Source organism: Hibiscus syriacus, unplaced genomic scaffold (assembly GCF_006381635.1).
Source record: "Hibiscus syriacus cultivar Baekdansim isolate YM2019G1 unplaced genomic scaffold, ASM638163v2 tig00112159_pilon, whole genome shotgun sequence".
NCBI classification, from domain to species: Eukaryota; Viridiplantae; Streptophyta; class Magnoliopsida; order Malvales; family Malvaceae; genus Hibiscus; species Hibiscus syriacus.
Genome location: NW_024063263.1, coordinates 2,617,472 through 2,629,949, shown reverse-complemented (window position 1 = coordinate 2,629,949; position 12,478 = coordinate 2,617,472). Strand labels below are relative to the sequence as shown.

Genomic DNA, 12,478 nt, shown 5'->3' with positions numbered 1-12,478 from the left:
AGTACTTTTTCTTTTTCCATTATTAAACCTTGTTCTCATTATAGGATATTTTTTAAAAATATATATATATATTATTTCAAAAAATATCTTTTGAAATATTATAGAAAATAATTTATTTTATTTTATACATAAATTAAATAATTTTAACATTTTAAGTGAAAAAGAATCAATGATATGTCTTTGTCCATTTGTGTAGCAGACATTTATTGATCATCGAGGACATGCGACCATTCCACAACATAATTTTAACTTTATATTAAATTTAAAAAAAAAACTCTCTGTAATACAAAATTAGGAATAGTTAAAATAATTTTGGAATTATTTAACGTATAAAATTGTAAATATAATGATAAATTGTATTTTATTTTTCCCTAAAATTTACGATTCGGGTATAATTATTTTAAAACATTTTTATGTCCATACTTTTTATATTAAAATTAATAAAATGAAATGCATAATCGATTAAATATTAGATTAAATTCGTTGTTATTGTAATATATAAGAGGGAAAACTATTAAAGTAGGTCCTGCCCTCATCTTAAAATGGTGAAACTATATTTAAGTCCTTTAAAAATTATAAAACGGCGAATTTGCATTTGCTCGCTCTATCCACAGTTCTAAGTTATGCTTAGTTGCACAAATCAAGTGGTCTCTTATTGTCAGGGTCGGTATAATGAGTTTTAACGTCCTGGGCGAAATAATAATTTTATGCCCATATACTTATACTGTATAATAGACAAAACATAAATAATTTTTTTTTTAAAAAAATATATAATAGAAATTATAGTCAAACAATATCAATACTAATACAAACCAAAACCTACAATGCTACAAATATCACCTAAAATGATGCATTCGTGCATTTTTTGAAGCAAAAAACCTCTATTATTTTACGATAAGCAAGACTTTGTAAAAATTGACTTTCGATGCTTAGAATTGCTAATCCGTTCAATCTATCTTGAATCATCATGCTTCGAAGATAGGATTTCAAGATATTCAATTTTGAAAAACTTCTTTCCGCTGAAATAACCGTAACCGGTACCGTCAACAAAATTTTATATGCTATCAACACATTAGGGAACATATACATTCTTCTTGCAAACTCCATTATTTGAATAGATGTCCATGGACTTTCACCTTTGTGTGCTTCATCCGACAACATTTTATGCAAAATTTGTAATTCCATAAATAAATCTTTTATATCAATATCAAATTCTTCACCATTTGTCAAATTAGACTCAAGATTTAAACAATATTTTTTTAGTTCGTCATCAAGTAATGAAATTAACTTTGAACCATCAAACAAAGAACCAAATATAGACTCTAAATATATATCAATAGTGAAGAATTAATTAAAATAAATATTTTAGTTTAATCAATCATTTAGTCTCTGTTATTTATATATTCTCTTAATCTAGTCATATTTTTAATAAATTAAAATAAATTTAATTCTCCAATTGAATGATAAAACCTGTCATTTTTGCAATATTTTTTTATATATTAACTTTAAAAAATATTTTTATATTAACTTATTAAATATATTTTTATTAACTTAATTTTATGATATTTTATTTTTAATTTTATTTAAAAAAATATATTTTATTTTAAAAGTATTTTGAATTTAATATAAGAATAAAATATATTTAATAAATGACATATGACATCCTTTGATTGAAATATTAAATTTATTTTAATATATCAAAGGTATGACTAAATTGAGATAATATGTAAATAACAATGATCAAATGTGTGTTTATACCAAAATACCACGTCACCCAATATGTTAGCTATTAACGACAGTTAACATGTGGTGATTATATCTTAATTAAATAAAGACGGAAGTGATCATAGCTTAATTAAATAAAAACGAAAGTGACCATATATTATTTTTTTGAAATAAGTGAGGAAAAATGGATAAAACACAAACATAAGTGATCAATCATGTAGTTAACCCAATATAATAACTAAATGTTTAAATTTAAAAAGTAGAGTTGTTGAATTTCAAATATTCAAAGAGTGTCGGGACTCAGAGTAGGGTTAAACCTTTTTCATTCGTTATTTAACGTACAAACAGAGTTTTATTTATTTATTTATTTATTTATTAGTTTGTCACTTTTCACGAAATGACCGTCCAGCTTAGTTGGTAGAGTGCAAAGCTCTTAATCTTGTGGTCTTGAGATCGAGTCCCACGGATGGCATTTCATAATTCGGATGTCTCCCACGGAAGCTGTTTTCAACCTAACGTTGGGGGAGCCTACTATCCTACTTCCCCCTTATCCCATTACATATGAGAATACAGATCAATTAATTTTTTCACGAAAATGAAGCATCTCTCTCTTTGTTAATTCTTTAATTTTTTTATTCATCCATTGACCAAAATTTTATACATTTTTCTATCTCGATTTTATGCAAGAAGAAGATATTTTAGTTGCGTATTTAATAGTGTTTAATTTAACCCTTTAATGATAGTTATGGATCATTTACTCTCAAAAATTAAAGATTAATAATTATAGTAATTTACTATTCTAAAAAAATATTCATTAATTTTTTTAATAAAAATTAATCTATTAACTTAGTTATTTTATGTATATATTTTATATTGATTTGAATTTAGATTACGATTAGAAAAATTAAAGAATATAAAAAATAAAAATAAAAACACAATTGGAAGTTAATAATGATGTCCAACTCAAACATGCTGTCCTGGGCTAAGGCTCATCTGACACATGTATTGGGTCGGGCTTGCTTATTGTTATTTTTTGAAGATCCGAGTTTGAGCATCATATATACTAAGTGTATGAGCGTTCAATGTCGAAAAATTAAGAGTTTATATTTGAGCATATATTACTTTGAATTTACCACATAATAATAAAAAAGAAAGTTATGCTTATTTAATAAAAATAAAGTTATACATATGAATGGCAACGGATTGGATTGAAGTTTTGGTCAACCCAACTTAACTCAAGAAGCATATACTCTTCACTTTTTTAGAAGCATATTTTTTCTAACCTAACTATACCAAATATATATATATAATTAAACAATAATAGTAAGGTCAAAAAAACTTTTTACCTTAATTCGAACTCGAATCGAACAATTTCAATCTCGCTCTTTATAAAATTTGAACCGAACCCGTTTTCTAAAATCCAACCCTATCAAATCATATCGAATTAAAATTTATCATATTCGAATTAAATTACAGCCGCAATATATGACACTATGCCTGAATTTCCATGTTTGTGTTAGCAAAATCATTGTCATTGGAATTTAAACGTCTCTTCTACTATGCTTGAATTTCCATGTTGTGTTAGCAAAATCATTGTCATTGGAATTTAAACGTCTCTTCTACATATATTTGAGGCTCTATACCAAACCAAGCAATCATCATTTATCCATGGAGAAATCTCTTCCTCTCCATCTACTCCATGCAAACAGCTTGACCATAATCATCAACCGATCACACTTAATCCTCCATTTTATAGCCATACTTCTTCTGATTCACTACAGGCTTTCCTTCTTTTTCCAACACCCCACGCTTCCATGGCTTCTAATCTTCGTCTCCGAGTTGCTTCTCTCTCTATCATGGCTCCTTTGGCAATCCACTCGATGGCGCCCAGTTTACCGGACCGTCTTCCCCGAGAGATTGCCGCCCAACGACGAGCTTCCTGCTATTGACGTCTTTATTTGCACCGCCGATCCCAACAAGGAACCCACCGTGGAGGTTATGAACACTGTGATATCCGCCGTTGCCATGGATTATCCACCGGAAAAACTTCATGTTTATGTTTCCGACGATGCCGGTTCTGATGCGACTTTGCGTTGTGTGAAGGAGGCTTGGAACTTCGCCACGTACTGGGTTCCGTTTTGTAGGAAATATGGTATCGACACCGGGTGCCCGGAAATATATTTTTTAAACTCGAGAGTTGAGGATTACGAGTTGAAAGATTCCGAGTTTAAGCAAGACGATGGAAAGATGAAGGTAACAATTTCGACTTGTATATAATCTTTTGATAAGGTGAGAATAGGGATGTACATGAGATTTGAACTCGACGGGTTTCGACTCGATCTGATCTGATCGAATCCGATTTTTTTAAAAAAATTGGGTTCAAGTCGAGCCGAGTCGAGTTTTTTTTAAGTTAAGTTTGGGTTTAGGATAAAAATACTTGATCTGACTCAAAACAAATTATAATTTTATTTTATATATCTAGAGATAATTACAACAATATCCTTTTATATATTATTTTCTTTCAATTAAATTTATATTTTTATTGAATAAAAATAATATTTTTAATAAATATATTATTTCGGATTGTGTCAGATGGAAGGGGTATATTTTCAGATCAGGTCGGGTGGACTGGAAATCCGACCCAACCCTGACCTAAACTTTTATGTAAAAAAAACATACTGACCATGAACATGAACTGAGAGTCATCATTGACCTAAACTTTTATGTAGAAAAAAACATACCGAGATTAACTTTTTGCATCCATTCATCTACTCTAAAAATATAAAAATATTTTCAACATTAATATTTATTTGAAAATTAAATTTAAATAAACACATATATTAATAACAAAATAAATTATTTTAAACAAACACTAAAGACAAATACATTTTTAACATGTAGCAAAAATATGAGGTCTTGAAGCAACGACTGAAGACAATTGTACAACATAGAGATGTAGCCCTCAGCACCAATGCTCGTGACCACCCTTCTATTATTGAGGTATTCTTTTTCATTGTAATTTATTTATTCATGTCTTATTATTAAAAATAGTAAAAAATAATTCTATTCAATGGATTTTTATTTTATTAAATTATTTTGTAGGTTATAAATGAGCATCCGAAAGAGGAAATGCCTCTACTTGTTTATGTGTCTCGTGAGAAGAGGCCTTCTCATCATCATAGTTTCAAAGCCGGAGCCCTCAATGTCCTTGTATGTCACTTTCGATCTCTTTAAGTCGTATACGCGTGTCTTTGTGTGACCGAAAATGTTGATCGTTCGTATCGTTTTCATGTTGTGTTTCGTTCGTTTTTAGCTTCGGGTCTCGGCGATGATGAGTAATTCTCCGTATATACTCGTGCTCGACTGCGACATGTACTGCAGTGACCCAACATCCGCTAGGCAAGCAATGTGTTTCTACTGTGACCCTCAGACATCTCCTTCTTTAGCATTCGTGCAATTCCCTCAAATGTTTCGGAATATCTGCGGCGACGACATCTACGACGGAGAAATTCGGGCTACATTCAAGGTTCGTGATTAAAATATCATGCAAAATGTATGTGCATGTATGTTGAGATTGATGTTTTAATTTGATGAAAATGAGTTCAGATATATTGGCCTGGATTAGATGGAGTCGGAGGACCGATCATAGCGGGAACGAACTTTTATATGAAGAGAGAGGCTTTATTGGGTAATTTCAGTAAGCAAGGTTAGTAAATCGCTATTGATGACCCAAACATTTTGATTTTAGTACCCGTTAAAAATTTAACGTTAACTTTTCAAGAAAATGAAAGTTTATGTACTAAAACAGAACAAAACTGATAGTTTAGATACTAATTGCGTTAAGTTTCTAACGACAGATACTAAAATGAAATAAAAACTAAACTTCATGTATGAATTTAAAAAATTGAAAATTTATGTACTAAAACGGATCAAAACTGATAGTTTATGTACTAAATGTGCAGTTTATCCTATTTTTTTAGTGCATGGTAACTTTAAAATGTCATAACCAGTGATTTGTTAAAATAGACCTGATGACACTGAAGAGAAGGTTTGGTCCGTCCACGGAGTTCATTGAAAACCCTACTCGAAGATCATAAACCTAATTCCATAATCGACGGGGAATCTTCAAGGATGTTGCTGGAAAAGGCCAACGTTTTAGCGTCTTGCTCTTATGAAAACCAAACAACATGGGGTACAAAGGCAAGTATACATGAACCCTAAACCAAATACACAAACGTTTCGGATTATATAATCATAGGCACGATGCAAAATTAGCCCTCAATATCTATTGGAATGGCCACTTTAGCCCCTATTTTCATGGAGATTTTAACTCTTGACGTTTCAACTTTTGGTTAAAATGTTTCAGGTTGAATTAAACCATTAATTGACTAATGATTAATGTATGTTGCCGATGTGATTTTTTATGTGTTTAATTGCTGACGAATCACATACGATGTTATTACCTTAGACATGGCATGTCAAGTGATATGACATATGACATATCATTATCTTGAGTGATGTGACAAATGTCACATACTATATTGAGTGATATGGTATATGACAGATTATCACATGACATGACATATACCACATCATTACATTGGATGATATGACATATAATACGTTAGCGATTTAATACATGTGAAAATGTCACGTCTGCATCATGTGATGTATGATAGTCAACTAATCGGTTTCCATCATACATTGAACATTTTGACTAAAAAATGAAGCGTTGGAGTTAAAGTGCTCCAAAAAAATAAGATCAAAATGTTCATTTGAAAAAAAAACATTGAGAGTTCATTTTGGTATTATGCCATAATCATATGAATGAATGTGATTGACCTTCATTTAATGTACATGCATATGCAGGTGGGTTTCTTGTACTTCTGTGTGTTGGAAGATTACTTCACAGGATTTACTTTACATCGGAAAGGCTGGAAATCTGTGTATCTTTACCCTAAAAGGCCACAATTCTTAGGAACAAGTACCACAAACCTGAATGAAATGTCAATTCAGTGGACGAGATGGATGTCTGGATTGGCTAGTGTTGGAATTTCTAGGTTTTGTCCTCTCATTTATGGACCCCTAAACATGTCATTGGTTCACCTTATGGGGTACTCAGCACTTGCATTGGAGCCTCTTCTGCAATGCATCTCGCTCTGGGGATTTGCTCTTATACCACAGCTTTGTCTTTTCAATGGCATTCCTTTGTACCCAAAGGTAAAGTATTGGCATTTGATCCAGTTCTTTAGGTCAAATTCTATAAAAAGTTAGGGTAAATCACACCATTCATTACTTGGTCACTTAAAAATTTTAATCGCTCAACTTTTGAATTATTTCTTTTTATCACTTCATTACGATATGGATTACTTGAATATTATTTTTAATATAATATTGTAACTTGGGGTGTGGCAGTCAAAGGTGAGAGTGGGTGGATGTTGTAATTTGAGATTTAGGATTTGGGTGTATAGTTTATGATAAGATTTTGAGATTTAGTGTTTGGGTTATTTGATGTTACAATTTAGAGGTGACAATGTCGATGAGCCACTGTTCGTCGGTGTGACGGAAAGGTCGTTGAGGGTAAGGATGGGGTGGAGTTTACAATTTAAGGTTTATGGTTTAAGTCTAGAGACATATGATTGAGGTTAGGGTTCTAATTCAAGGTTTAGGAATATAATTTAGAATTTAATTGTATTTTATTCTAATCTTATGTGGTAAAGATATATTAATAAAATATGTCACGTAATAAAAAAAAAGTCGAAATAATTAAAATATGAGCAATTCAAAAATCAAGTTATTAAATTAAAATTATTTAAACTTTAATGATAAGAATATGAGTGAGAAGATAGTTAAGTGAATAGTATAGTTTACTAAAAAATCTATTGTATATTTATTTTTTTAAAACATGTGATGATGTGACATATTTAGGTTTCGGATCCGAGTTTCTACATATTTTCAACGATATTTGTATCGTCCATTTCGAAAAGTTTATACGAAACAGTTGTCACAACCGGCGGAGAATTTCGGACATGGAGAAACGAATGGAGATTATGGATGATGAAATCAGTAACATGTGCTACCTATGGAAGCTTGGATGCTGTTCTAAATAAGCTGGGCATGAAAGACGCCAGCTTCTTGCCGACCAATAAGGTAACCGATGATGAACAAGTTAAGCTGTACGAGAAGGGCGTCTTCGATTTTCGAGCAGCCACCATGTTCGTTGCTCCGCTGGTTACGGTCATCCTCGTAAACACTGCAGCACTGGTCAGGGCTTTTGTCAAAGCTTTGGTGGTTGCTGATGGATACTGGGAACAGATGGTGGGACAAATGTTTCTTTCGTTCTACATATTGGTTTCGAATTATGCAGTCATCGAAGGGATGGTAATAAGGGGAGACAAGGCAAGTATTCCGCTGTCTGTTACTTTGTTATCTGCTGTGTTTTCAGTGTTCATCATGTTCATTGGATCTGCCATGTTGTGTTAAATTATGCATGTATTGTAAGAATTTAGTCAAGTACAATGAGTATTTCATCAAAATATGACATGTATCTTATGAAATATTTTGTAGGATTATTAAAATAAACTTTATATTTATATTAGATTACATTTATACTTTTAGATTGATTATTGTTGTAACGTTTTTTTCAAAACGAAAACGATTTTTATTTTTAAATTTAAAAAATTTCGTATATTTTGAAAGTCGAATAAATTTTAAATTGATTGAATTTGGAAAAGATTCGGAGTCACTATCGACCTTTGGGTTAGGTAGGTCGAGTACCTAGAAAACGTCTAAAAATAATTTATATAGAAAATTATTTTTAAAGACAACTTGGTATACGCTTACCAAAAATTTATTTTTTTAGGGATCGAAAGTCGGTTACGCGTGGGGAATGGTAAGCACCCCCACGTCGCCCAAAATTAGTACTTAATCGCCCATACTTCTTCTTGGTAGTGGAAATAAAATGTTACGATCAAAAATTATCTCACACCTTATTTTATCACCTATCAATTAATTTATTTGAACTTTAAAGAATATTCCATATTTTGAGAAGAGATCACGAGATTTGCACGTCCTCCAATGAAAAGATTATCTCATCGTCTTCCCTATACGAAAATATTCATTTTATTAATTATCGAGGTCACATAGCAAACATGAATAAAAATTAAATTCAACCTTATGATAAAGACATGCATACCACCGTTATTATTTAAAACAATTATTCATTATTTTATTAAAAATACTCGATTATTTTAAATTCGTTATCGTCCGAATGTCGTATTGGATTGTACTACCTCGATAGGTAGCACTTTCCATGCCTATTCTACAAAATTCATTCTTGAAAATTCATACGGGTACGAAGTAGCTTAGTGATGATTATTATCGAATTTTAAAGTACGAACTAACATATTTAATAATTCACATTCATATACTCTCATACGTTAAAACTTAACATGCGACTAAAAGCTATAGACACATTATTTACTATGAATTTATACTATACTATTAGTGTCATACAATATAATAGAAGAAATGCAGTGTAAATATAGAAAATAAAATATAATAATAAATAGGTAAATACTAGAGAAAATAATGTAAACAAACGAAGCAGAAAATCACAGATTTTTAAAAAATATATATATGGAAAGTGAATCAATTCTTTAATTAAAAAAATATTTGAATTAAAATTAAGAGAATAATGTTTAATGTAAACCTATCAAATAGCAGCCAGCGTTTGATCTCTAATAGCGATGTAGTCCTACGCCAGCCCAAGTTTGGTTCCATCAATCTAACGTCTTCAGAGAGTCCGAGTGTAGAATTGTCATCTTTTAGAGTAGTTGAAGAGGGTTTCTTGTCTAAGTTTCCTTAATCGGGTATTTCTGTGTTTTCAAGTGATGAGGTGATGACAAATAGAATTAAAAGGAAGCATAGGAAATTTTGCTCTTTATTGGATATTCATGAGAAAGTTTTGTCGAAAGCTGAGAAAAATAGAAGAGGTCGAGCATTGAAGAGATTAAATTTGCTAAAATTTAATCTTAATTCATCTGAATTATCTGGTAGTTCTCTATCAGATTCGGATTTGAAGAAAAGGTGGGCTGCTTACGTTGAAAAGTTTTTCGTTTGAAGCTTATCGCTTCTCATCAGACTTGATGTTTCTTGGTAGTCTGATTCAGGCAGTGTAGTTTCTTTATAGCATGGCGAGCATTATTCCGAGGGTCGGATTGGAGTGCTTTATTGTTTTATGTAATTGAGAGCTCTGGCTTTCGTTTTATTCCACCTCATGGTACATTCTTTTTCCTTCAATTAGGTTTAGAGAGGTTTTTTAATGAGGTTCATGGGGTGGTGAACCTTGTATATTTTCAATACAAAGTACTTATCTTTCAAAAAAAATAAACATGTTTCTTGCATAGTATGTATATTTAAATATTACCATTTAGAGGTAAAAATCTCTTCTTTTCTCGTTCTTTTTTGTTTGAAGGTTGAAGGCCATAAATTCCATCAATGGTGAAGGTTGAAGGCAACAAATTCCATCAACAACTTTTAAAAGCATGTGGGCTATTAGTATGAGTTGCTGTTAGGTTGAAGGCAACAAAGAGATGGGTGGCTGCCCATTTAATTGGTCCCCACTCACCCAAAGCCCTTCTGCCTACCCATCACTATAACTGCACAATAACTACTATATTTCATTTTTAAGTATCAATTTATTCGAGCGGTTAAAAATTATTATTTTTTTAGAGGTCATAAGTTATAGCACTAAAACTATAGTAGGATGATTGAGCGTTCGTTGTCAAATTAATACTTAAATTGTTATTGTTTTTAGAGGTCATAGGTTCAAACACTAAAAACTATAGCTTATGCAGTTGTTGAATAATGTGTGACATCTTATTCAACACATCTTATCCAATGGGTAAGATGTCTGATTCAATCAAATTTTTTGAATTATACATGATAATTCAATTCGGGTTAATATTTTTAAAGCATATAAACTTAATGCAACCTCTTAGGTTCGCCCCAGACGTTACGACCAGATCTCGTCGATTGCATATATTACCTAAGACAATTAGTAGTTACGACTGATAAAATTCTACCGTAACATCTGAGCTGAGTCTAAAAATCACACTTAAAGCATCACAAAAAGAAATGGTGCAAGTAGGCATATCTATTGATGGCAAGGGGTGTGGAGGGCAAGGATTTGACCCCTTTTGTCTAAGACACATGGGGTGTGTATACAAGCATGTGGGAGATGTTTAGGCAAATGTTATTGTGCATGGAACCCCTCCACCATCAAGTACTTTTGCTGAACAATAACATGTACCATTCAAAATATCACGTGTAATGTTACAACATTATTATTATTATATATATATATATAACCCGAAATTTAATTAGTTCATATAATCATTTTTAAATATTTAAGATAAAATCAATATAATCGGGACTCAATCTTAATCAAAATATAATTCAGATAAATAGGTAGGACAGAAATTCACACGTATATAAATCTATGATAATGAAACTTAAACCTAAGATACCATCTATTCTAGGGTCTTAACCTTGACATTGAACCAATACATTATCAGCTCAATCTTTGATTAATTATAAATAATTGAATCAATTTTAAATTTATTTAGATTAATCAAATCTAATTATCAAAATCTAATAATTCATATGATTTAATATCTATAGAAGCTTACTAACAGAGTTGATTCAAGTGATAAGTAGTTTGATATCGCTTAAGTAAGATCTCGAGTTCGAATTCTTATGCATGCAGAAAATTCATGCTGGAAAACTCACCCATTAAAACTAGATGTGCAACCCGAGTCAATCTGAATTAGTCAGAACGATATCTTAGAACGGAAGGATAACAAAAAAAAATCTAAAAAAGCTTGAATTTTGTTTGGCTTGAAACGATGTATAGCCCATAGAAATTTGAGAGCCCTTTATACTAATACAATGTATCAAAGGGGTATTTTTTTCCACCCTTTTTCTTTTGGGGACCAATTGTTGGGTAAGGAACTAAAACTCAACAATCCCTCCATAAAGTTATAATAATAATAATAAGTCTCATTTTTATCTAATTATCTAAAATATTCAGTCAATCTAAGTGGGTAACGTTTGCAACGTTACACTTTTAGGCCTTTCTTTTAAATTCATTCGTTAAGTGATACATGTTGCACTCAAGTAATTTGAAAATTCTATTTTTTTAAAATATAAATTTTTAAAATTTTATAAAGGCGACCATGTAATTTAACTGTAAAATTTAACGGCGGCCACGGTCTAGACACCTAAAATTATAACGTTAGAAACGATAAACACATATATTGATCGAAAAATAGTTTAGTCATCTAAATGGGAAATTTTTTACAGTTCGGCCATATTAACCCTAATAATAATAATAATAATAATAATAATTTGAGTTTAAACGAATTTTTTTTAAATAATAATATTTTGAATTATATTACAAGCAATATATACATATTATTATAATCAAATTAATCAATAAATAATTGCTAAATTATAAATACAACCATACGTTTATAAAATTAGGATTAAATAAATCATTATAAGAGAATACTAAAAGTCAAAATATATTAATAGATTCACATATAACAAAACTTAATTCATAATAAATTTTTACTAAAAACTTACACTTTATATTTATATAAGGACAGACTCAGACAATACCACAGGAATTAATTTTTATTTTTGATGTACTATTAGTTTAAATACGCTTTTAGATATTTTGTACTCATTT

At 30.7% G+C, this 12,478-nt stretch overlaps 1 pseudogene; it reads left to right on the top strand.

Moving 5' to 3' along the window:
• Positions 1-3,371: 3,371 nt before the first annotated feature.
• LOC120175249 lies at positions 3,372-8,332 on the top strand (annotated as a pseudogene).
• Positions 8,333-12,478: the final 4,146 nt, after the last annotated feature.